The sequence below is a fragment of the Eurosta solidaginis genome, chromosome 1 (genome assembly GCF_040869045.1).
Source record: "Eurosta solidaginis isolate ZX-2024a chromosome 1, ASM4086904v1, whole genome shotgun sequence".
Lineage (NCBI taxonomy): Eukaryota > Metazoa > Arthropoda > Insecta > Diptera > Tephritidae > Eurosta > Eurosta solidaginis.
Window position 1 is genome coordinate 27,644,646 of NC_090319.1, and position 25,207 is coordinate 27,669,852.

The window sequence follows — 25,207 nt, forward strand, 5'->3', positions numbered from 1 at the left end:
GTGGTAGCAGCTGTTTGAGTTGTTGGCGCGGTGGGGCGCGAGCATCAGCGGGTACTTGTTGTGGCTTGCTGAGCAGCGGGGCTGCTGGAAGGTAGTGGGGGGGGGGCGCTTAGACGTAGACTACGGGACGCCCTTGGGCGTGAACACCAAGGAGCCACAAAAGATTTGTAAAAGTTACGTGGACGTCGGGTTTTGGATCAAGCCCAGAACAACCTGTCCGATGCAACCATCCCTTGCACGAGACACACTGAACAGAGTATGACCGTCCTAAAAAGATTCTTTTCCGGCAGATGCAGCAAAACCATTTCTCAGGACCGGGGTCAGGAGCGGACCCGGATTGGATTCGATGCCTTCCCGGAGTAAGAGAATATGGAGCAGTCCTGCTGCAAGGAGCTGCTGGGAGGAAGACAATTTGTGGGAGGGACGAAACAAATTAGATGGGGTCACACTGAAATGACAGTCCTTGGTCGGGAAAAATCCCGAGTCGCTCCGGTACATAGAACCGACTTCCTTGGGAAGTTTAGAAACATCGGTAACGTTCGTACTTTTATCTAGGAATATCGAAAAAAAATTCCAATCTTGTAAAATATTTTCGATTTAATGTTCATGCCTAACTTAGCCGTACGACGCACTACAGTTCTCGGAGATAAAGTTATTCCTTCAATAAATTCGGTATTATAACTCAATTTATTAAAAATCTTTACTGTCGTACCTTTAACAAATTTACCATCAGAAAACGGCCTACTCTGTCTTACTATTTCAAATGAAACTAAAGACGACAATTAATTTTTCAGCCAACCAGCTTTTAACTTTAAAAAAAAAAAAATTATTTTTCTTTAAACAACGCATTTTTATGTAATAGTATAAAAAATAATGTATGATTTTAAATTTTGCCAATTCTACTCCGTAAAATAATGGTTTATCCTAAGATACATTTTATTTCAAAATATACACCCCCTAATATATTTGTTTACAAAATACGTACTCATAATATACATACATATGGACAACATTCGCCAAAATTTCGAGACGCACACAATTGATGTTGCTGCGCCAAATGCTCAGCGACTACTAAATGATATGAAACTTCTCGCTCTCTGAGAGCGCGTGAAAATGTGCATTTTTTTATAATATTGGCCATAGATACCATCATGCTCAAAATCAAATTTGGGCATTTCAGAATAACTTTGGGGTATTTTACATGGTAAAGGTTTAATTTATAATTTTCACTGAAAACTTACTCAAGATTGTCAAATGGGATATCAAAAAACTCGATCTTTTGTCAGGATTACAAGTCCGAAGACAAACTAACTATTTTTCACCCCTGGAAAATTTATCAGTGACAACACCTTTCATCGAAGGGCTGCACACGAAACGAGTTTTGATAGCAGCTTTCGATTGGAGAAAAAGTCAGCTTCTTAGTCTTCGCATTGATGTAAATGGATGCATAAAGGCCAGGTTTTTGTGGAGCGTTGCAACATTCCACTTTTGACAGCTGAGATAAATTGTAGGTATACGTATATGTTAACGCAACATGTATAATTAACAGCCTTTTGCGGACGACAACGCAGATACTTCACCAAGTGATATAATTTCGTAATTTCTTATAAATTTTTTACGTTTTTGATTGTATGTGGATATACATATGTATGTAAATAAACATTTTGGTCGCATCAAAGTGAAAAAGGGGCTAGCCGTTCATTGTTATCTTATGGCGGTGCCAGCGCAACAAAGCAAAGCAACGCAATCGAAATATATTATTTCATATTTTTTCACTTATCTACCACAAAATATTTCTACAAAACTTTGCCTTTTTTATAAATTCTAATAAGTTTTTATCACCTTACTTGCTGATTTTTTGAAAATAATGAAACCGAACGGATTTCTTGGAGTTTTTTTTTTTGGTATTTTAGGCAACTCTATAGCCATCTCATGTTCAAGAACCATTCTTGGAAACGAACGAACTTTTGTTTACAATCGAATGAACTTCAAGACCCATTCCTGGAAACGAATTGAGAGAGAATAAAAGTTTCATATCATATCATCAGTGCTACTAAACTAAAGAGTATAAGAATACGTGTGAATTGAGTGTGCACAATTGTGCCACTAAATGCCGACATCTGGTCTAAGTACATAGTTTATATCAAAGCCGGCTAAAAGTTGCATATTGTGCAATTTGAGTTCGTATATTCACACAGCCACTAACGATGTGCGATCACGATGTTTGCTTTCGCTTGTCACTCACTAAAATCAACAGTGAATGCAAAACGAAAAGTCCATGCTACTTTTTGGGCACATAATAAAAACAATATGCTGAAATGTTAAAGTGTGTTGAAGACATGGAGGAAGAAAATTTAATTGAATTCTAAAATACAATTTTCAAATTTTATATATGTATGTAAATCTACTGTTATACTTACCTGAATTCTATAATAATTAACTATTCATATATGTATGTATACACAGTCAATGAATTAATTTAATGAAGTAAAATACATATATACATATACTTACCCTAAATTCATACTCACCTAAAAATTGTATATCATAAATGCGAACGCCCTAATGCAAAATATATTAAATCAAATTGGAAGAATACCGCTTCTTTGTCATGTACGTACCTTAGGTACATATACATACGTAAAGAAGTAAAAAACCAAAGGCTCAGCGGTCAGCGGAAAAACGGAGTTGGTCAGTTGTCGTTGAGCGCGCGGTGAAACCTTTATATTTTTTTTTCTACTCCACAAAACGTTTGTTAATTTGATTTTGTGCACTTTGAAGGTTAAATTAAAACCAAGAAAAGTATTCTTCCAAAGAAAGTTAGTTGTGCACGTATTAATATTAAATAAATATTATAAACCGTTTTATTATTTAAAATCGTGTGCCGTGTTAATTATTTAGTGGAAGGGTGATAAAAGGGCGTAAGTAGCCAACCCACCTAGTAAGTTGCCCTCCGTAAGCAAATTCGAGTGGCTAGTGAACTTTTAAACATGGTCCTATCGGTGCCATAGGAAAATGAACCAGTGTTAAAAACGAAAAAAAACAGGAACAAATTGTTAAGTGCACACAAATAGAGTGATGGCAAAAACCAAAAAACAAAAAACCTATAAAATCAACAGTGAAAATCAGTAAAAAGTATTGAAAACCTGAAAAAAAGGAAAACTGAATAAAAAAGAAATAATTATTTTCTGCAAAAAGGCCTAAAAAGATATAGAAGTGAGAAAAATAAGGGTAACGTTGACATACATATAAAAGAAAACCTGAAAAGAGAAAATTTGGAATAAAGGTTTCGAAAAACATTGAAAAAATATATAAAGAAAAAAACAAGGGTTAAAACCAAAAGCTAGTGACCTGAAAAGAAAAATGTTCAAATATTTAAATTAAAACCTGGTGACCTGGAAAAAGAAAAAAATATATACATATACCCTAAAAGAAAAATATTAGAAACACAAAAGGGTCTAAAGTGAGAAATTAAAAATCATCAAAGGTACAGTCGACAAAAATCAGCACCAGGAACCACAGCAACATCATCATTAACCAGCCGTTAGGAGAAATCCCCGTTACCCAGAAGAATATAGATCCACAGCATACAAGGTAGTCCCAAGATTAAAGTAAGTGCCGTTAAATATTTTACACCATAACCACATATATACATATCACTGTGTAGAAAGATTTGCATAGCTTAACGGATCAATATAATAAATGAGAAACCTCATTTGTTGCATTTTAAATAATATATTCATACAAATCTCCAATTTGTATATACTCTTTCCAAAATCCGCTAAGACATATAAGTCACACAAATTTTTAAATACATGAATATCACCCGTTTTATATACCAGCCCTTTTCACTTCGCTTTATATATGTAATATACTTACCGGCTACTTACCCGCTCCTAATTACCGTACCACGTAAATCTCCTTTCCCCAATTTGCATTCCGGTCAAAAAACAACATATTGGCGCCAACGTATGTGGACAGTCACCTCACACACACGTTAATTCTGTTTCTCCCATTCTCCCCACTCAAAGCACACGAAAATCAAAACTTCCAAAAAATTGCAGTTAGCAATATACAAAAATAAACTTGGGCTCAGAAGCGCTGAGACAAGTACATAATTTCACCCTCACCACAGCGTACAAAAAATCTGTACTCAATTTGCGTCACAAATACATACTTGTATTCAGAGACGCGGAAGCAAGTGCATAAGTCGCCCTCTCAAAATTGAGTTAATATAAAGGAATATATATACATACGTACACAATAGCCGCACAGTGAATCTGAATAGCAAAAAAACGCACAAAAATACACTGGGTACAAATCACAAAAAAGGTGGTCAAATTTTATTTATTCTCGGATAAATATAGCCCCAAAATAAATAAATTACGAAAAAAGGAATTATTATCTCCTTTAATAATAACTATTAATTATTATCTCCATTTAATAATAATTTTAGCTATAAAAACCTCCTCGTGTACTCCTAATACATAAGCCCTTAAATATACTCCGGTGTACTTCTTAACACACAAGGCTTGAATTTTGAAACTTTTCTGTGTACTTCTAAAACGCAATATATCAAATCTACTCTGGTGTATTCCTTACACACAATATATTTTAAAAACCCAGCGGGCTCCGAATACAGTCTAGTAATACTCACAAGTATACTCCTTGCAACCCGTTACAAACGAAATCCCACCCATTAAAAAGAGCTTAACTTCAACGAAACTACAATGGCTGAAGAAAAAGGTGAAAAAACCAATACGCTTCTAGCACCCCAAGGACCTAAAACACGATCAAAATCACTGGCAGAAGAAGAAGAAGCGACTCAATCAGTGAGGAAATGCCTATTCGAGATAGCAAAATTCGAAAAGTTTTGCGGAAAATATTGGAACTGCAATGAGGCAGATCACACAAAACCTAGTCTGCAAACTTACATGGAGGAACTCAATAGGCACGTATCCCTAATAGAACGAGCGTATGAAGTAGCATACCTGAACCTCACGGATGAACGATCCATTGCATCTCTGGAAGAAAAATATGACACAGCGATGGGAACAAACATCAGCACGAAAGCTCGAATAAATGAGCTTCTCGCAACGTTGGAACCAACATCCAGAATTCAAATCCAGTCCCCACCCGTAGTAACCCTGAATAACCCCGAACCCTACCTCAAAGTCCCCGCGTGTGATACAGAAGTGTTTCACGGTGGTTATGAGACATGGCCGTCCTTTAGGGATATGTTTACGGCAGTATACATAAATCACCCTAAATTGTCCCAAGCCCAAAAACTTTACCATCTGAGACAAAAAACCAGAGGAAAAGCAGCCCTCATAATTCAAAAATACGCCCTCAATGACCAAAATTTCGAGCTAGCCTGGGGTGCACTCAAGTCTAGATACTAGAATCGAAGAATTCTTGTAGACAGTCAACTTTAAACTCTCTTTAATATGCAACCCGTATTCTATGAAAGTGGGGAAAGAATTCAAGAAATTCAAACCACAATAAACAATTGCCTCTCTACCCTTAACACTAATAACGTACCCACTAGTAATTGGGACCCTATGCTTATTTATTTATGCTCTTCAAAACTCCCCAATGAAACTCTGGCTTTATGGGAACAATCTATGGAGTCCAGAAAGGAATTACCACTTTGGTCGGAAATGGATAAATTCCTCACGACCAGATACGAAGTGGTAGAGCGACTAGGTACATACAGGCCAAGCAAACCTCGAAACTCAAACTCGAGCTTCACCCCTCGATCATCGACACCTCAAAGTCAATCCAACTTTAAAAATAAATCTCACTCCTTTCATAGCGAACAGCTCCGACAAGTCTCATGCAAGTTGTGCAATTCAAACCACTCCATGATGAACTGCGTTAAATTCAAGCAACTCAGTGTGTCAGAGCGCAACAAGTTCGTAAAAGACAATAATTATTGTAAAAATTGTCTAGCATTCTCCCATTTAGAAGCCGAATGTTGTAGCAACTTCAAATGTGTATATTGTCAAAAGCGACATCACTCTCTGCTACACTATCAAACATCTCGGCCAGCGAACCCTAACACTTCCCGACAGTATCAGAGAAGAAACCAGTCCAAGACCCAAAGCAATGATCAAGAAAATCCCTGTACATCAAAACAGGCAATGCAGCTCCAAGAATCACAAGCCGAAAACTCTACAAAAACGCAAGATTCAGGCAACAAAGTTCTATCTCACTTCTCCAGTAACAAAGAAAGAACGTTATTGCCCACGGCAGTAGTCCCGATACTCCATCGAGGAGAAACTTTCAAGGTACGGGCTTTGGTGGACCAAGGCTCCCAAAAGTCATTTATAACCTCTCGAATACAAAAATTGCTAGGTCTACCAACCAAGAAGACTAATTACCAGATATTAGGGATGGGCGGACAAATAGTCCAAAACTCCAATAAAATTTGTTCGATAACAATATGCTCTCGGGATTTAACGACACGAATCATTACCCAAGCCATAATTTTACCACAGTTAACACACTTCCTCCCTTCTTCCAAAGTGGTGATCGAAAATCTTGAACAGTTCTCCTCGTTAGCACTAGCTGACCCCAATTACTGTTCTCCAGGGAGAATAGACATGGTAATAGGTAGCGACATACTCCCACAAATCCTTCTGCAAGCCTCGAAACCAACGTCGCAGGAAGCCTCATAGCCCAAAACACCATATTCGGCTGGATTTTGAGTGGCCCAATAACTGAACAAATTTCAACGTTTTCAACCCGCATAATTGAAAACCCCGACGACTCTCTAAATGAACTCCTTAAAAAATTTTGGGAGCAGGAAGAAGTTCAATCCAACACACCGCTCACAGATGAAGACACCTTTTGTGAAGATCTCTACAAAGGAAGCACCACCAGAAAAGAAGATGGTCGCTACATGGTAAAACTCCCATTCAAACAAAATTTCCCGGAAACATTAGCCCTCGGTCACTCACGACCCGCTGCTCAACAGCAGTATATTAGCATAGAAAGATCATTGGAAAAGAAACCAGAGCTAAAAGAAAAATATTCTGAAGTACTGGAAGAATATCTAACCATGAATCACATGGAACCCACTTCACCCCTCGAAATTATCAAGAAAGGCAAATACTACTCATTTTATTTGCCCCATCATGCTGTCATAAAGCCCGACAGCAAAACAACAAAAGTACGGATCGTTTTTAATGCCTCGAAAATCTCGCATTCTGGAAGTTCGTTGAACGACGTACTACACACTGGTCCGACCCTGCAGAACGACTTGATGCTTGTAATCCTACAATGGTGCCTCTACAAGTTCATTTTTAATGGCGACATCGAAAAGATGTACCGCCAAATACTCATACATCCAGAAGATCAGGACTATCAGCGAATCATAGTACGCAGGTCTCCAAAATCACCGCTCGAAGATTTTAAACTAAAAACAGTTACTTTTGGTGTGAACTGTGCCCCCTACCTAGCAATCCGCACCCTCCATCAGCTAGCAGCAGACACCAACGATGAATTCCCCTTGCCAGAAATGTTCTTCTAAACGAAAGTTATGTAGATGACATCCTCTCTGGCGGATATAACCTACAGTCCACAATAAACTCCATGACCCAAGTTATCGAAGCTCTGAGATCAGGCGGTTTTCCTCTGAAGAAAATAACGGCTAATCACCCCGAAATACTCAAATCCATCCCAAAATCTGACCTCCTCGATGCAGATTTTCTAAAATTCCATGATGTCAGCTCCACAAAGACCCTTGGAATAAAATGGAACGCTATCAACGACTCATTCTCGTACTCGTATGACCCTCTACCAGCCGCCGACTCAAGGACAAAGCGACAAATATTATCAGCAATAGCGAAATTGTTTGACCCGGCAGGATGGCTAGCGCCAATTATGATATTAGCCAAGGCTCTCCTTCAACAACTCTGGTTGGAAGGAACGGACTGGGACGAAGAGATCAAACCTCTGGCCTTACACAAATGGAAAACCTTTCGGGGAAATCTCGCAGCGATAGGTGACATAAAAATCCCCCGATGGGTCGACTTTTCTCCCGACAAACCATTTCAAATACACGGATTCTCTGATGCCTCAGAAAAAGCATTCTGCGCATGCGTTCACCTCAGAGTGCAGAATAGCGATAATGATTTCACTACAAATTTGTTAGTAGCAAAGAGCAAAGTAGCCCCTTTAAAAACTGTAAGCCTCCCTCGCCTCGAATTGTGTGGGGCAGTGCTACTCTCAAAATTAGTCAAACAAATATGCTCTCATTTAAAACTGCCCCCACATGAGCTAAGTCTCTGGTCAGACTCCTCAATCGTGTTAGCATGGTTGGAAAAACCACCTTCCACCTGGAAGACATACGTAGCAAACCGCACTGCGGAAATTCTCAAAAATGTCGGCAATGTTACTTGGCGCCATGTGTCAAGCGGCGACAATCCAGCAGCTAGCTGAATCCTCCCTATGGTGGAAAGGCCCGGAGTGGCTATCCAAGTCTCCCGATTTCTGGCCCAAAGCGGTTCCTCAAAATTCCAGTCCACCAGAACAAAACCGTGTCGAAGCATTACACACCGGAGAGGCCCTGGATCCCTTAGAACGTTTCTCTTCGTTCGCTAAGGCCCTCCGCGTTACCGCGTACATGTATCGGTTCATCCACAAAGCGAGAAAACAACAAGTCCCTTCAACACATTCTCTCTCTCCAGAAGAGATTTGCCATGCAAAGGAACGCCTTATCATCGTAACTCAACAGATATACTATGCGGAAGCAATCTCTTTATTAAAAGCCTCTAAGCCGATAGGTAGGAAGAGTCCGCTACTGCCATTGAACCCGATGTTAGACCAGAAGGAAATATTGCGCGTGAATGGACGTCTAAGTTATGCCCCACTCAGTGATAATGAACGTCATCCGATCATCATTCCCGAGTCCTCAAAATTTTGTACCCTCTTCCTCGACTTTACTCACAATCGTCTATTTCACGCAGGAAAGCTCATGCTTCGGATGGTACAGCAAGAATATTATATTCCGCGGTTGAAACAAAAGATAAAGTCATATATTTTCCACTGCAAGACTTGCACGATCCACAAGCAGAAGATGAATTCCCAGATCATGGCAGCGTTGCCAGCCGAACGATTAACGTATACTGTCCCGTTCCACACGACAGGAGTCGATTTTGCTGGACCATTCCTCGTCAAAACCTCTACTCTACGACGCGCCTCCTACTCCAAAGCCTACGTCTGCATCTTTGTTTGCTTTTCAACTAAAGCCATACATCTTGAGGTCTGTTCAAACTTGACCACCGAAGCGTTTAGAGCAGCCTTTGCGCGTTTTGCGGGCCGCCGCGGAATGCCGCACAAAATCATGTCCGACAACGGAAAGAACTTTATCGGCGCTCATCGAGCGATGCAAAAGGAAATCCCTCTTTTTCTCCAAGAAGCAGGTCAAGGCATCGCCTAAAAATATGCTCCTCAAGGCCTTTCTTGGCAATTCATACCACCATACGCTCCTCACATGGGTGGGCTATGGGAAGCAGCAGTTAAAAGTTTTAAAATCCATCTAACAAAAGTAGCCGGTAATCATAAGTTCTCCTTTGAAGAATTCACGACCCTCATCGTTCGCATTGAAGGAGTCCTAAACTCCAGACCTATTTCTCCCATGTCGGAGGACCCTACAGACCTACTCGCGCTAACGCCAGGACACTTTCTCCGTGGTGCCCCCCTGCTGTCCCTGCCGGAAGCCAATGCAGAAAATTTAAATCCAACTCGTAAATGGTAATTACTTAAAGTCTTACACCATCAATTCAGCAACCGCTGGAAGAATGAGTATCTTCAACAACTGCATAAACGACAAAAATGGAAAACATCTCAGGCGAACCTGAAAAAAGGCGACCTAGTCGTTGTTAAAGATGATCTGTTGCCACCCAATGAGTGGCGCATCGGACGCATTTCAAAACTGCATGCAGGTCCCGATGGAAATGTTCGCGTCCTCGATATTCGTACTCAAAATGGAGTAATAACGCGGAACATCACCAAAATCTGTTTACTGACCCCGTCCTAATTCTCTTGCCTTTTTCTTCCCAGCTAGAACTATCTTGTCCTCAGTTCAACCTTCAATTTACCCTAATACTGAGTTCTTTTTCTCTTCATTCTTAAACGGTTTCTCTACAGATCTCATTATGGAACTTGGAAAATGCCGTCTGTGCTGCCGCCCCCACTCTTTGCGCCATTGCCATGCGTTTTTGGCCATGACCCCAGCAGAGCGATATGAGTCTGCACGCGTCCATCGCTACTGCATAAACTGCTTAGCCACATCTCACACCACAGGGGCGTGCACTTCCAACGGCAGCTGCCGCCACTGTGGCAAAGCTCATCACACGCTGTTGCATCGGCCCAATATTGCAACAGCAACACGCAATCGACGTCCAACACCTCCACCACCCATACGCCATAGGCGTGATGATCGACGTGGAAGAACCAGGCAGCATGCCATTGAACGACCAGCGGCGCGCTTACAAAGCCGCAGCGCCGACCAACGTAATCTGAGGAAGTTAGTCAACCACGAAGAGTACGCTCGATCAGCTTCAAGAACTCCTGCATTCGTCCACTTCGCAGGCCCGGCGCCATGTTGAAGACATGGAGGAAGAAAATTTAATTGAATTCTAAAATACAATTTTCAAATTTTATATATGTATGTAAATCTACTGTTATACTTACCTGAATTCTATAATAATTAACTATTCATATATGTATGCATACACAGTCAATGAATTAATTTAATGAAGTAAGATACATATATACATATACTTACCCTAAATTCATACTCACCTAAAAATTGTATATCATAAATGCGAACGCCCTAATGCAAAATATATTAAATCAAATTGGAAGAATACCGCTTCTTTGTCATGTACGTACCTTAGGTACATATACATACGTAAAGAAGTAAAAAACCAAAGGCTCAGCGGTCAGCGGAAGACGGAGTTGGTCAGTTGTCGTTGAGCGCGCGGTGAAACCTTTATATTTTTTTTTCTACTCCACAAAACGTTTGTTAATTTGATTTTGTGCACTTTGAAGGTTAAATTAAAACCAAGAAAAGTATTCTTCCAAAGAAAATTAGTTGTGCAGGTATTAATATTAAATAAATATTATAAACCGTTTTATTATTTAAAATCGTGTGCCGTGTTAATTATTTAGTGGAAGGGTGATAAAAGGGCGTAAGTAGCCAACCCACCTAGTAAGTTGCCCTCCGTAAGCAAATTCGAGTGGCTAGTGAACTTTTAAACAAAGTGACTTTTAAAACGTTTTAGTTAGTATTATTAAGTTCCTTTTGAACATACATATTAATATTGACAATTTAATATAAGTAACGTTTTACAAGTTCTACTTAGTTTTATTAATTTTTATAATTTTTTTTTTTATTGAATAACTTCATGTTTTGAAAATATATATTTCTATCTTTACATTTAATTTGGTTTATAATTCTTTCTTAATGAAAAAGTTAATTTTTTAAAGTAAATTTTGCATTGAAGAAACACCATACCTTCTTTTATAGCAAAGTTTTATCTAGCTACCTCGACCTCCGCGTTCTTAGTTATACGAATATAAGTAAATATAGTTAGGATTAGCTTGAAATCAAATAACCAAAGTCCTTTTTAATTTCAAACTTCACAGTCCACAATTTCTTTTACCACGCTGTGAGGAGTTGTCACTCAATTTTTACACACACGTATGCAATTGTGTTAGTATTTGTGTGACCGGCTCTTGTTTATGTACTTCTTTATTGTATACTTGTATTTATATACAAGTACTTATTTTAGTTATTATTGTATTTCTTTACATTGACTTAAACTAAAATGGCGTCTATACAAGCAAGTTGCATGCGCAGCAACTAACAACTACTGTTAGTTGCAACAACAAGTTATAATCACCAGCCTGTTTAGGGGTATGAAAATGAACAACATGCGGGAGTATGGGCGTACATATCGGGGAAGGAGAACGAGGTATACGCGGGTTGGGCGTATTATTTGGGCTTGAATAATGTTAGTCCCGAAGACACTCTTATGTTATTTGTCCATGGAATAAAAAAAAAACTATTGTAGTGATGTTTTTCTCCCTTCTCTTGTAGTTATAGTATAAGAACTGAAGCTGAGTAGTACTCTGCGGATACTATACAGAACCATGATTCAATCAGAAGAGGTTTGCTCGGCTGACAAATTTTTTGACAATTGGAGCCATTTTGCTCCCAAATCGAATTGACATCCGTTAACTGTGTTGTTTCTTTGCGCATTTTCGAAAAATATTAGTACTAGATATAGGAGGCAATTAGTTTACAAATACCCGATAAGTAGTGAACTGCATAATTCCTTAGAACAATTTTTTTTATTTTATGATTTATTTATGATTTTATTAACTATGCCATGATCTATAAATGTGGCTGAACATAGGTTTTATGAAAAGTACGGACAACAAGGAATCGTGCACTTTCGTAAACCTATGAACATACGAAACGTAAACCAATTAAAAATTCATCTTTCAACGTCAAAAACTCGACTAGTAAATCACGTAAAAATGTCATTAGTCAATAATGTAGATGACATAACGAAATGTACTCATTGAGCAAATTAACTCTTTCATTCCGTATGTTCGCAACATTCGTCTCCATTTAAGAATTTGGGGAATCGGTTTATATTTGGAATATTATGTATATACTTATTTGATATATTCGTACCTCGTGAGTTAGTATCAAACGAACGTGTCCCGAATATTCTAAATTAACGGTTTATCCGGAACACTTTTATGAATACTTAACGGAAAAAGGTGAATACTCCCTGTGTAGCAGGACCGCACAAAAGCTGAACTCTTCAGTCAAAGTCAAGGCCGGAATATAAAGTTCTAAGACAATAAGCCATTTTCTTTTATTTTTTTGTCAGTTCATTGCGGCTGCTAATTAGAGTATCACCCCATGTCGGCTGCCTGTTCAAAATCGTCCTATCTCTAAATATTTTTCAAAAATTTCCCATTTCAGGATTTGTCAAAAAAACGCCCTATATTAGAATTAGATTGAAAAACGCTTTATCTCAGAATGCTTTTCACTAACCTCCTCTTCTGTAAAAAATTGCTTCAAATAAATGTTTTCATACATTTAAAAAAAAGCAATATGGGCAATCCCCGATTATTAAAAATCATACAAACAGACAAAATTGGTTAATTCGTTGTAGTTCTATAAATAGAACGAAAACAGCAACAAAACCAAAGTTTCTTTGAAAACCGCCGTACCAAGCATAGCTTTAACACATAATTGCATACGAAGTATGCAATGTGTAAAAGATTAAAAAATATGCAAAAAGAAGGCAATTGGGAAAGACTTCACAACAGGCATGACGTAGCTGAATGCGTTTACAAACATTTCAACTATCGTAGGGGTGCGAGTTCGACTCCCACTCCCGGGAGAAAAGGCTTTGAAGAGATTTACAAGGTATAATCGAAACAGCTGTCGCCTTTTCCGTCCTGATGTCACGTTGTTTAAATTTTTCCCAAATTATTAAATAAATTATAAAATTAAAAAATTGCTTCAAATAAATGTTTTCATACATTAAAAAAAAGCAATATGGGCAATCCCCGATTATTAAAAATCATACAAACAGACAAAATTGGTTAATTCGTTGTAGTTCTATAAATAGAACGAAAACAGCAACAAAACCAAAGTTTCTTTGAAAACCGCCGTACCAAGCATAGCTTTAACACATAATTGCATACGAAGTATGCAATGTGTAAAAGATTAAAATATGCAAAAAGGAGGCAATTGGGAAAGACTTCACAACAGGCATGACGTAGCTGAATGCGTTTACAACCATTTCAACTATCGTAGGGGTGCGAGTTCGACTCCCACTCCCGGGAGAAAAGGCTTTGAAGAGATTTACAAGGTATAATCGAAACAGCTGTCGCCTTGTCCGTCCTGATGTCACGTTGTTTAAATTTTTCCCAAATTATTAAATAAATTATAAAATTAAAAAATTGCTTCAAATAAATGTTTTCATACATTTAAAAAAAAGCAATATGGGCAATCCCCGATTATTAAAAATCATACAAAGCATTTAACTTATGCTCAGATAGGGAGTTTTTGAATTCTTCCATCAAATTCTGAAGGAATAACCAAACCAACATAACCCTTTATCAATTCACGAAATATTTAGTAAAAAGTTTATTATTTCCCCAAAAACCTGTTGCCATTTACAAATTTAATATCACTACTAATGTACTACTAAAGGTACTTTTCAACTAAAATTTTCGCTGAGGGGGATTGAATTATTCCCCGTTTTCCTTACTTCATAAAAACAACCCGTCCAGATTTTTCAATTTGGGAGTGTCAAAGCTCTGCCATCATTGGAGAACAAACCTCTAGTAATTGAATCATGGTACAGAGCTACATCAAAAAGTGTTGGCTATTAACATTTAACACGAGTTTAACTTTGATGGGTGGTCCGTAAGAACCGCAGATAGGCTGAATGTATCCCTACTGTTCCCAGAAGTATGTCGACGAAAAAATTTAAAACCCTCTCTGCAGGTTGGGTTTGTATTTAAAAAAGAACCTTGTCCTCTTTGCAAATACTAGAAGATATCTTGAACATGGCCCACATCTTCGATATGACGCACCGTCGCACAGTGGCGCCTTTTGAGTTTTTTCTTTGCAAAAATCATAACTTTTGAACCAATGAAGATATTTAAAAAATTTAAAATGCAAATGAAAGCTAATTATTTAAAGTTTTACTGTGTGAAAGCTCAGAATGTCACAGGGTGCTTCAAAAAAATTCGTCAAAGTCGAAATTTTTTAGAAAAATGCAAAAACAAAATGTTTTTTGTAAAATGAAATGATATTTGTCTTATTATGACGTATTTAAGCATTAAATAAGATAAACTAATGATTTTGATAAGATAGCGTGGCACTGCCCACTTATGATAAAAAGTTGTATCTAAGTAGTCACGTAATCAATAACTACCAAAATCGATAAACGTATTGTTTCTTTTAAATGGCAATACTCTTATAAAACTCAAATGTCCGTTTTTGGTGCCACAATAACTAGGTGCTTAAAAATTCATCGTAAAATTTTACATGTTTTTTTTTTAATTCACAAGCCAAATATATTTTATTAATAACTAAAAGTTATTGGAAGTGGTTCAATGAAAATTTATTTGAGCTAAAGATTAAACAGCCAACGAATTTCTGAAAAGGGGAGTGGCACTGCCCATTTATGCTAAAAAGTTTGATCTTAGTAACCGCTTTACCAATTTGTACCAAACTCGATAGACGTATTGATTTCTATAAAAATTTAATACTCGTTTGAAGGCGAAATGCCTAAGCTTTAGAATAAATTTGATAAACTTTAGAGAAATGCAATAACGAAAAGTATATATTTACTAGCAAACCCGGCAGACGTTGTTCTGCCCTAAATTTCGCCTATTTGCATACATTTTAATAAGCTTTTTCCGTCTAACTCTGCCCTACCCCTCCACACTTTTTCCTAATCTAGTAGAGCGCTGCCACATGACGTTGAGCAACATCACCAGTTGTGTAAGGATTGGTAGCGAGCAAATCAAAACCAGATGTCAGAGAATCCAAGGCGACACACTTTGTGCAATTTCTTTAACTTAATGCTAGAAGATAGTTCCAGCAGCTGAACAAAACCGTAATGGCACAATCTTTTATAAAGCCATAAGTACAGTTTTTGGCGTATGCTGATGATATGGCTATTATTGGCCTTAACGTGGACGCCGAGAGTTCTGCCTTTTCCGCATTAGATAAAGAGGCAAAAAAATGGGGATTGTGCTGAATGTGTGTGATGAATGTGATGAATGAAAGAATCAGTGCATTCGCATCTTAGACGTATATAAATGCGACACCGTTGACGGATATAAATTAGAGACTGTGTAAGACTTCGGCTATCTGGAGAACAGCGAAAACAATGTGAGCTTAGAAATCAAAAGAATAATAACTCTTGCCAACAAATACAACTTTGAACCGAGTAGACAATAGCAGAGTAAAGACATTTCCCGACGATTAAAAATCACGCACTATAAGTTTCGTATCATACCTGTCGCGATATATTTTTCGGAATCATAGTTGATGTGGGGTGAAGATGGGATGGCCTTTGGAGTGTTGGAGAGAAAAGTTCTGCTTAAGATTTATGATTCGAGGGAGGTACCATGATGAGCTGTATTAGCCTTACGCAGATATGAAGATTGTGCAGGAAATAAAAGCCCAAAGATTTCGCTTGCTTTGTCATGATATGCGAATGGACGAAGATGCTCCAGCGCAGAAAAGGAAAGGGAGATGTCTACTGAGTTGCAAGCGACAGACGAAGGAAAACTTAAACACCTTTGGTGCTCCCAGTTGGCATCAGTTAAAGTGAAGCTGAAATTAGCAATTGAAATGGTCACAATCGTCTCAACGGTTAAGCGCCATTTAATGATGATGATGATCTAGAGATAAAGTGTGTTTTAAGTTGACTATTAAAAGAAAATTTCAAGCAACAATAGCTGCGTTTTTTTATACGGTTTTATTTAGGTTGACCTGACAGGCTGCACGGCTGCACGACCGTTGTGAACGAATTTTGTAATTAAAATTTTAGTAACTTCCCAATAAGCTACAAGCTTGAAACTTGGAATATAGTTCAGAAACCGATGACAATATAATAATGAAAAAAAATCGTCGCTAGGTGGCGCAAGGATCGAGATATTCACCAAAATCGTATTTGTGTTCCGATTTGGCTCATATTTGGAACACATAATATATACAAGAACAGAAAGCGACCTATACAAAAAATCTCCGGTAGGTGGCGCAAGGATCGAGATAATTACAAAAATCGTATTTGTGATCCGATTTGGCTCATATTTGGAACACATAATACATACAAGAATAGAAGACTACCTATGAAAAAAATCGCCGCTATGTGGCGCAAGGATCGAGATATTCACAAAAGTTGTAGTTGTGGTCCGATTTGGCTCATACTTCGAACACATAATACATACAAGAATTGAAAGCGGCCTATGAAAAAAATCGCCGCTAGGTGGCGGAAGGACCGAGATATTCACCAAAATCGTATTTGTGTTCCGATTTGACTCATATTTGGAACACATAATACATACAAGAATAGAAAGCGACGTATGAAAAAAATCTCCGCTAGTTGGCGGAAGGGTCGAGATATTCATAAAAATCGTATTTGTGGTCCGATTTGGCTCATATTTGGAACACATAATACATAGAAGAATGGAAAGCAACCTATAAGAAAATATCGCCGCTAGGTGGCGCAAGGATCGAGGTATTCACAAAAATCGTATTTGTGTTCCGATTGGACTCATATTTGGAACGCATAATACATACAAGAATAGAAAGCGACCTATGAAAAAATCGCCGCTAGGTGGCGCAAGGATCGATATATTCACAAAATTCGTATTTGTGGTCCCATTTGGCTCATATTTGGAACACAATACATACAAGAATAGAAAGCGACCTATGAAAAAAATCGCCGCTAGGGGGCGCAAAGATCGAGATATTTAAAAAAAGCGTATGTGTGGTCCGATTTGGTCCATATTTGGAACACATAATACATACATGAATAGAAAGCGGCCTATGATGCCCGATTTGGCTCATATTTGGAACAAATATTACATACACTCCGGTAGAAGTGACATCAAAATATTTTGGAGTTGGAGGAGGGACAAGCAATACGTGGCGCAGAGTCGAGTAAAGTCTTTGGAAGGATTATGTATTGAGGACTTAGATTGTAACAAATTGTCAGGAAAAAGTCCTTGTAATAATGGGTCACTAAATGAACTCAATAGAATGAGAAATAATACGAAATTAAATAAAGACTAAAAATAAAATAATTAAAAAAAAATTTTAAGTTAAACGGTTTTATTGAAAACAATACTTACATGAAATAATAATAATACTAAAAGCTTTGGCGGCCACCGTGGTGTGATGGTAGCGTGCTCCGGTTTTTCAATTAGAAGAAAATTTTTCTAAGCGGGGTCCCCGTCGGCAGTGTTTGGCAAGCACTCCGAGTGTATTTCTGTAATGAAAAGCTCTCAGTGAAAACTCATCTGCTCCGCAGATCCCGTTCGGAGTCGGCATAAAACAAGTAGGTCCCGTCCGGCCAATTTGTAGGAAAAATTAAAAAGGAGCACGACGCAAATTGGAAGAGAAGCTCGGCCTAAAATCTCTTCGGAGGTTATCGCGCCTTACATTCAAAAGGTAGAAAATAATTAGGTAGGTCCTAGGTACTAGTCATCACACTCCTCATAAATGTAGGGCGTTGATCAGACAATTAAATAAAAGCGTTGGACGCGTCAAATTTCTGTCGATAGTCATATATAATCGGAGGTTATCGCGCCTTACATTTATTTTTTATTTTTTTTAGTCATATATAAGACCAACTGAACCTTAATCAGGCTATGCTACGCCTCACATTTTTAGAAATTTCAAGCGCCCAACGCTTTTATTTAATTGTCTAAACAACGTCCTAGATTGATGAGGAGTGTGATGACTAGTAGGTACCTAGGAGCTACCTAATTATTTTCTAGCTTTTAGTATTATTATTATTTCATGTAAGTATTGTTTTCAATAAAACCGTTTAACTTAAAATTTTTTTTGTAATTATTTTATTTTACATCTATAGACGTTTACGCTTAAACTTTATATGGACTGCTAAGCGTCAAACTTTAAATACACCTCTGAAATTGCTGCGCATAAAATTTGTACTACTAAATTTCAATACGCATTATACTCAGATGTAACTGAAATATGTATGTGTCTATGTTTCACCCTCTACACTAATTCTATGTATTCTATGCGTGTCCGCTATTCATCGCAACTTATTCAGCTATATGTTATACATTATGGCCACCAGGTTCTGTAGCTAGATAAATAACCACTGCCGCTAGATGGGTCTCCTAACCATTATCTAAGCGTCTTTTTTTACACGCAAACGTAAACATACACGCGTGTAAAAAAAACACGGCTAATAGCTACAGCCTTGCCTGGCTACGCCTATGCTTGAGAGGCGATTGCATTTGAATGCATCTCGCAACCAACTCTTTTTCGATGTGGTGTAATATTCTTTATGTTTCATTCTTACAAGTAATACAAACAAATGATGGGAAGGGAGTGCAGTGGCTTTGCCGATGCGCTCTACTTCAATATCTTTATATCTCTCTCACCATGTTGCAATTTGTTGTGTTAGTGGTGTTTAGTCGTAGTTGTGCGCATGCCAAAAAATTTATTAAAGTTATTACTTGCATTTGTTGTTATACTTTCAGGATTTATATGCTGTATTGTATTTAATAATAAATGTAAATATGTAAACAATAATGCAATAAAAAACTTTTTACAATATATACAAGAGCATATATTCTATTTATCATATCCAAATTGCACAAATGGACTAAGTCCTATAGACCCCCTTAAAAATATGTACATATGTATGTATGTTTGTTTGTACCAAGAACATTTTAGGTACACGTTTTTATACTCAGTTGAGCAGAGCTCACAGAGTATATTAACTTTGATTGGATAACGGTTGGTTGTACAGGTATAAATGAATCGAGATAGATATATACTTCCATATATCAAAATCATCAGTATCGAAAAAAAATTTGATTGAGCCATGTCCGTCCGTCCGTCCGTCTGTTCGTTAACACGATAACTTGAGAAAATTTTGAGGTATCTTGACGAAATTTGGTATGTAGGTTCCTGGGCACTTATCTCAGATCGCTATTTAAAATGAACGATATCGGACTATAAACACGCCCACTTTTGCGATATCGAAAATTTCGAAAAACCGAAAAAGTGCGATAATTCATTACCAAAGACGGCCAAAGCGATGAAATTTGGTAGGTGAGTTGAACTTATGACGCAAAATGGAAAATTAGTAAAATTTTTGACAATGGGAGTGGCACCGCCCACTTTTAAAAGAAGGTAATTTAAAAGTTTTGCAAGCTGTAATTTGGCAGTCGTTGAAGATATCATGATGAAATTTGCAAGAACGTTACCCCTGTTACTATATGTATGCATAATAAAAATTAGCAAAATCGGAGAACGACCACGCCCACTTTTAAAAAAAATTTTTTTTACAAAAAATTTCATATTTTTACAGTATATAAGTCAATTATGTCAACATTCGACTCCAGTAATGATATGGTGCTCCGCCCTTTTTCATTTAATTTGTCTAGGATACTTTTAATGCCATAAGTCGAACAAAAATTAACCAATCCTTGTGAAATTTGGTAGGGGCCCAGTTTTTATACACAGTCGGCCGTCTGTCCTTCAGCTCGGCCCTTAACAGGATAACTTGAGCAAAAATCGATACATCTTTACTAAACTTAGTTCACGTCCTTATCTGAACTCACTTTGTATTGGTATAAAAAATGGCTGAAATCCGACTATGACCGCACCCACTTTTTCGATATCGAAAATTACGAAATATGAAAAAAATGCCATAATTCTATTCCAAATACGAAAAAAGGGATGAAACATTGTAATTGGATTGGTTTGTTGACGCAAAATATAACTTTAGAAAAAACTTTGTAAATATTAAGTAGAAGAAAATCAAAAAGTTCTGCAGGGCGAAATCAAAAGCCCTTGGAATCTTGGCAGGAATACTGTTCGTGGTATTACATATATAAATAAATTAGTGGTACCCGGCAGATGATGTTCGGGGTCACCATGCACAACATTTTGGCCGATATCTCGAAAACACCTGGTCCACCTTTATAACGATATCTCGAAAAGGCGTCCACCTATATAACTAAGCCCCACTCCATTTTAAAATACTCATTAACACCTTTCATTTGATACCCATATCGTACAAACAAATTCTAGAGTCATCTCTGGTTCACCTTTAAGGCGATATCTCGAAAAGGCGTCCACCCATAGAACTAAGGCCCTCTCCCTTTTAAAATACACATTAACACCTTTCATTTGATACCCATATCGTACAAACAAATTCTAGAGTCACTGATTTTCCCTTATTTTGTCTCCATAGCTCTCAGCTGAGTATGTAATGTTCGGTTTCACCCGAACTTAGCCTTCCTTACTTGTTTTTTCACATTTTTGTTGTGGAAAATATTGTGGGTGTGTTCTCACATTTTCATTGGTTGTTTGCAGCGAATCAAATTGCTGGCATGTTGCATTTTCTCATATGAACCTATTTAGGGGTTTAGTTGTTATTTAAGGATTGTTATGGATTTCTATTGCATCCACTAAATAAATACAAAACTAGGCGTGTACTTTAACGGGTTGAAGTTCCCTATATATAAGTTATCCTATATACCTTTTACTAGTTTTTCGGTGATTAGAAAATGGCTGCAATGATCGGTGGGGATGCAATGAAAAATAATTAAAAAGGAGTACCTATCTATTGGTTGTGGAAAGTTTTTGGATGTAAATTACAATTGCTTGTATACATGCAAATCTTTTTAAACCTTCCACAAATGGATCAATATTTTAGGAAGAAATACATATCTGTTTATGGTATGGCTGAGTGGTTGGTTGGTAGGTTTGACGCGCGAGTATCAAAGACCCGAACCCAAGTAGTGCACTGGGAGCATATTTCTCCCGTAAGCAATTGCTTCTGGTTTAGTAGGGCTGGTCAGTACTCCGTTTGAACACTTTACAGCCCGTGCTGTAGCTCCTGCAAAGGCTGTTAAAAAGGATCCTCATTCTCTCAGCACGCAGTGTCCCGTGATTGTGGCTGTAAGATTTATTTCATTCACCTATTTATTAGAATCTCTGGTCTCTTACACTCGTGATTCTGCTGGGTTTACTTTGATTATCTTGCAGGTGTCCGAGGAGTATCAGTTGGAGACCCCTAACTCCTTGAATTCTAATACTAGTATGTTCCTTTTGATTGATGTAAATGGATACATCTCCACCGCCTCCGCTGCATCCTGGAGTGTCCCTGCCTTCACAAGTTCGTCTATTTTTCCGTTGCCCTCAATGTTCCTGTGATGTTTGCAAAGTTATTTGTAGCATTAAGCGACCTCTTGCTGCTGCTGTAGTTGTTGGTGTTGTTGTTGTAGCGATAAGGTTTCTCCCCGAAGGCTTCGGGAAGTGTTATCGATGTGATGGTCCTTTGCCGGATACAGATCCGGTACGCTCCGGTAACAGCACCATTAAGGTGCTAGCCCGACCATCTCGGGAACGATTTATATTGCCACATTAAACCTTCAGGCCATCCCTCCCTCCCCACCCACAAGTTCCATGAGGAGCCTGGGGTCACCAGAGCCTCGTCTGTTAGTGAAACAGGGTTCGCCGCGGATAGGTGAGTTTGACAATTGGGTTTGGACAAGCTATATATTGCGCTTGCAGCCTGAAAGGGTTGCGCTACACAGCCCCTTAAATCTGGTATTTTAGTCGCCTCTTACGACAGGCATACCTACCGCGGGTATATTCTGACACCCTAACCCGCTGGGGTGGTGCTGCCGTCGGACGAAGTGATGGGGAAGTTAAACCCCATGAGTGCTGCTTCACTATCTGAAAAATGCATACCACGCACCTTCCCACCTATATACCAGCCGATTCTGAAAAACGGGCTGACAGCGACACATTAAGTTGCTCAGAGTAGACACCAGCTCCCACGCCGCAGTCAAATTGAGACCCCCGTGTAAACCGAAATCGCGGCCTTCCTGTGCACCCGTTCTGCCTCACGTCACCTCTTGAGGGGGAATTTGCTTATAACTCCTGTAAAAATATTGCCTCACGCTCTAACAGTCAGAATAACGAAGAAGCTTTCTATTAGAGCATTTATTACAGCTTCGGACAAATTCGAACTAAAGGCAGCCGCGCAGTACAGCTCCCAGTGCTTCTAGGGCTGTTAAGAGTGGAAATGAAAAATTTTCGAAATATTTAGAATAATTTTAGTCAAAAAACTGCAGAATCAGCCTCACAAGAAGACTATGATGAAAAAATTCAAATCAGTTTTTATACTCAGCGTGCTTTGTACACAGAGTATATTAACCTTGATTGGGTAACGGTTGGTTGTACAGGTATAAAGGAATCGAGATAGATATAGACTTCTATATATCAAAATCATCTGTATCGAAAAAAAATTTGATTGAGCCATGTCCGTCCGTTAGCACGATAGCTTGAGTAAATATTGAGATATCTTCACCAAATTTGGTACACTGGCTTATCTGGACCCAGAATAGATTGTTATTGAAAATGAGTGAAATCGGATGATAACCACGCCCACTTTTTATACGCATAAAATGTTGGAAAACACAAAAAACCTGATAATTTAGTAAATAATACACCTAGAATGTTGAAATTTGACATGTGGACTGATATTGAGACTCTTGATAAAAATTTGGAAAATTTTTTTAAATGGACGTGGGACCGCCCACTTTTGATAAAATCAATTTTACAAATATTATTAATCATAAATCAAAAACTGTTAAACCTATCGTAACAAAATTCGGCAGAGTGGTTGCCTTTACTATAAGGAATGCTTTGAAGAAAAATTAACGAAATCGCTTAAGGACCACGCCCACTTTTATATAAAATATTTTTAGAAGGGTCGTGGACGAATAAAATAAGCTATATCTTTGCAAAAAAGAGCTTTATACCAATGGTATTTCATTACCCAAGTGGATTTATAACAATAAATATGAAAAACTTCAAATCTAAAAAAATGGGCGTGGCACCTCCCCTTTTAAGACTAAGCAATTTTCTATGTTTCGGGAGCCATAACTCGAAGAAAAATTAGCGGATCGTAATAAAATTGGGTACACACATTTTCCTTACACCATATTATTATTTCTAGTAAAAATGGACGAGATCGGATAAAGACAACGCCCACTTTTATATAAAAGATTTTTAAAGGGGTCGTAGACGAAAATAACTTAGCTATAACTTAGCAAGAAATAGTTTTGAATCAATGATATTTCACTTGTCAAGTTTTACTGTAAGAGGAAATGGGGAGACATTTTTTTAAAAGGGCGGTGCCACGTGTTATGTAGAAAAGTAATTTATCTGAAATGAAATGTACAATTAAAGCTCACGCTAAGTATCTAATGTTCGGTTACACCCGAACTTAGACACCTTTACTTGTTTTAATACACGTTGTCATCCTGCTCGGGTGGAGAAGCTTCTAGCTTATATTCTCATTTAGCGATTATATTTAACGGTTAACCAGAAAAGGCAATTCGGGTGATTGCGGATAACAACTTTTATACAAGAACAATAAAGGGCTTTCTCAGTGAGATATGTTTTGTTTTCAATTGTTTCAGTCTTTATCAGTGATTAATTTTTAATTTCAAACGTTTTCTCACTATCACTGAGATCGTGTATAGTGATTTATTGCGTAAAGGGCCCATTATTGATACTTAGCATAGACTTGACTTGGCTTGAGAACTGTCACAGTTCTGTTAAATGAACATTGCATATTACTGATCACTCAAAACTTAGCAACACTTAACTCGATTTAGAAGTCTGTTGAATTTTGATTTTCCATGTAAGTTCTAAGTGACGTTTACATTTTGATATGCCATTTGTTTCTTTCCATTTCATTTTGACATTTTGTCAAACAAATTGACATTTATTGATTATGATGCCAGATTGTATGCGCTAAGTATAATCGTGGCTAAGTTGCCAAGTTTACGCCAAATCAAGTCAAGTCTATGCTAAGTATCAGTAATGGGCCCTTTCTTTAGGCTTTTTAAAACTGTTAAGTTGCGACCGTAATAGGTTTCGGTAATGGCGAATCTCTCTTCTGTTATGTTAAAATTAAAATTAGGTCATTATAAGGGTCTGAAAATAATTGTTATTTTTCAAGAAAAACATCATATCGTCTTTGTTCGGATCGCGGCCACTATTTCTTATCAATTTCCGGATTGTTCGGGATAATTTTGAGATCATTGCGAGACTTTTTTGTAGTAATGATAATTTAGGAAGTCGTTTGGGAACATTCGGGGCTATTTCTGGACTATTTTAAGATCGCTTCGGTATATTTTTGGGATCATTCAATAGTGATTTCTAGATGATTTCGGGATTATATCAGCAACTAATAATAATAAATTTAGCATAATTTTGAAAAAAATCATTTATAAATACGCATAGTTATGAGGCTCTTATTATTATCGGATATAAAGGAACCATATTTTTTAAATCTACTCAATAAACACACAAGGTTGCATTTGCAGTTTGAAACAATTTATTACGCAATTT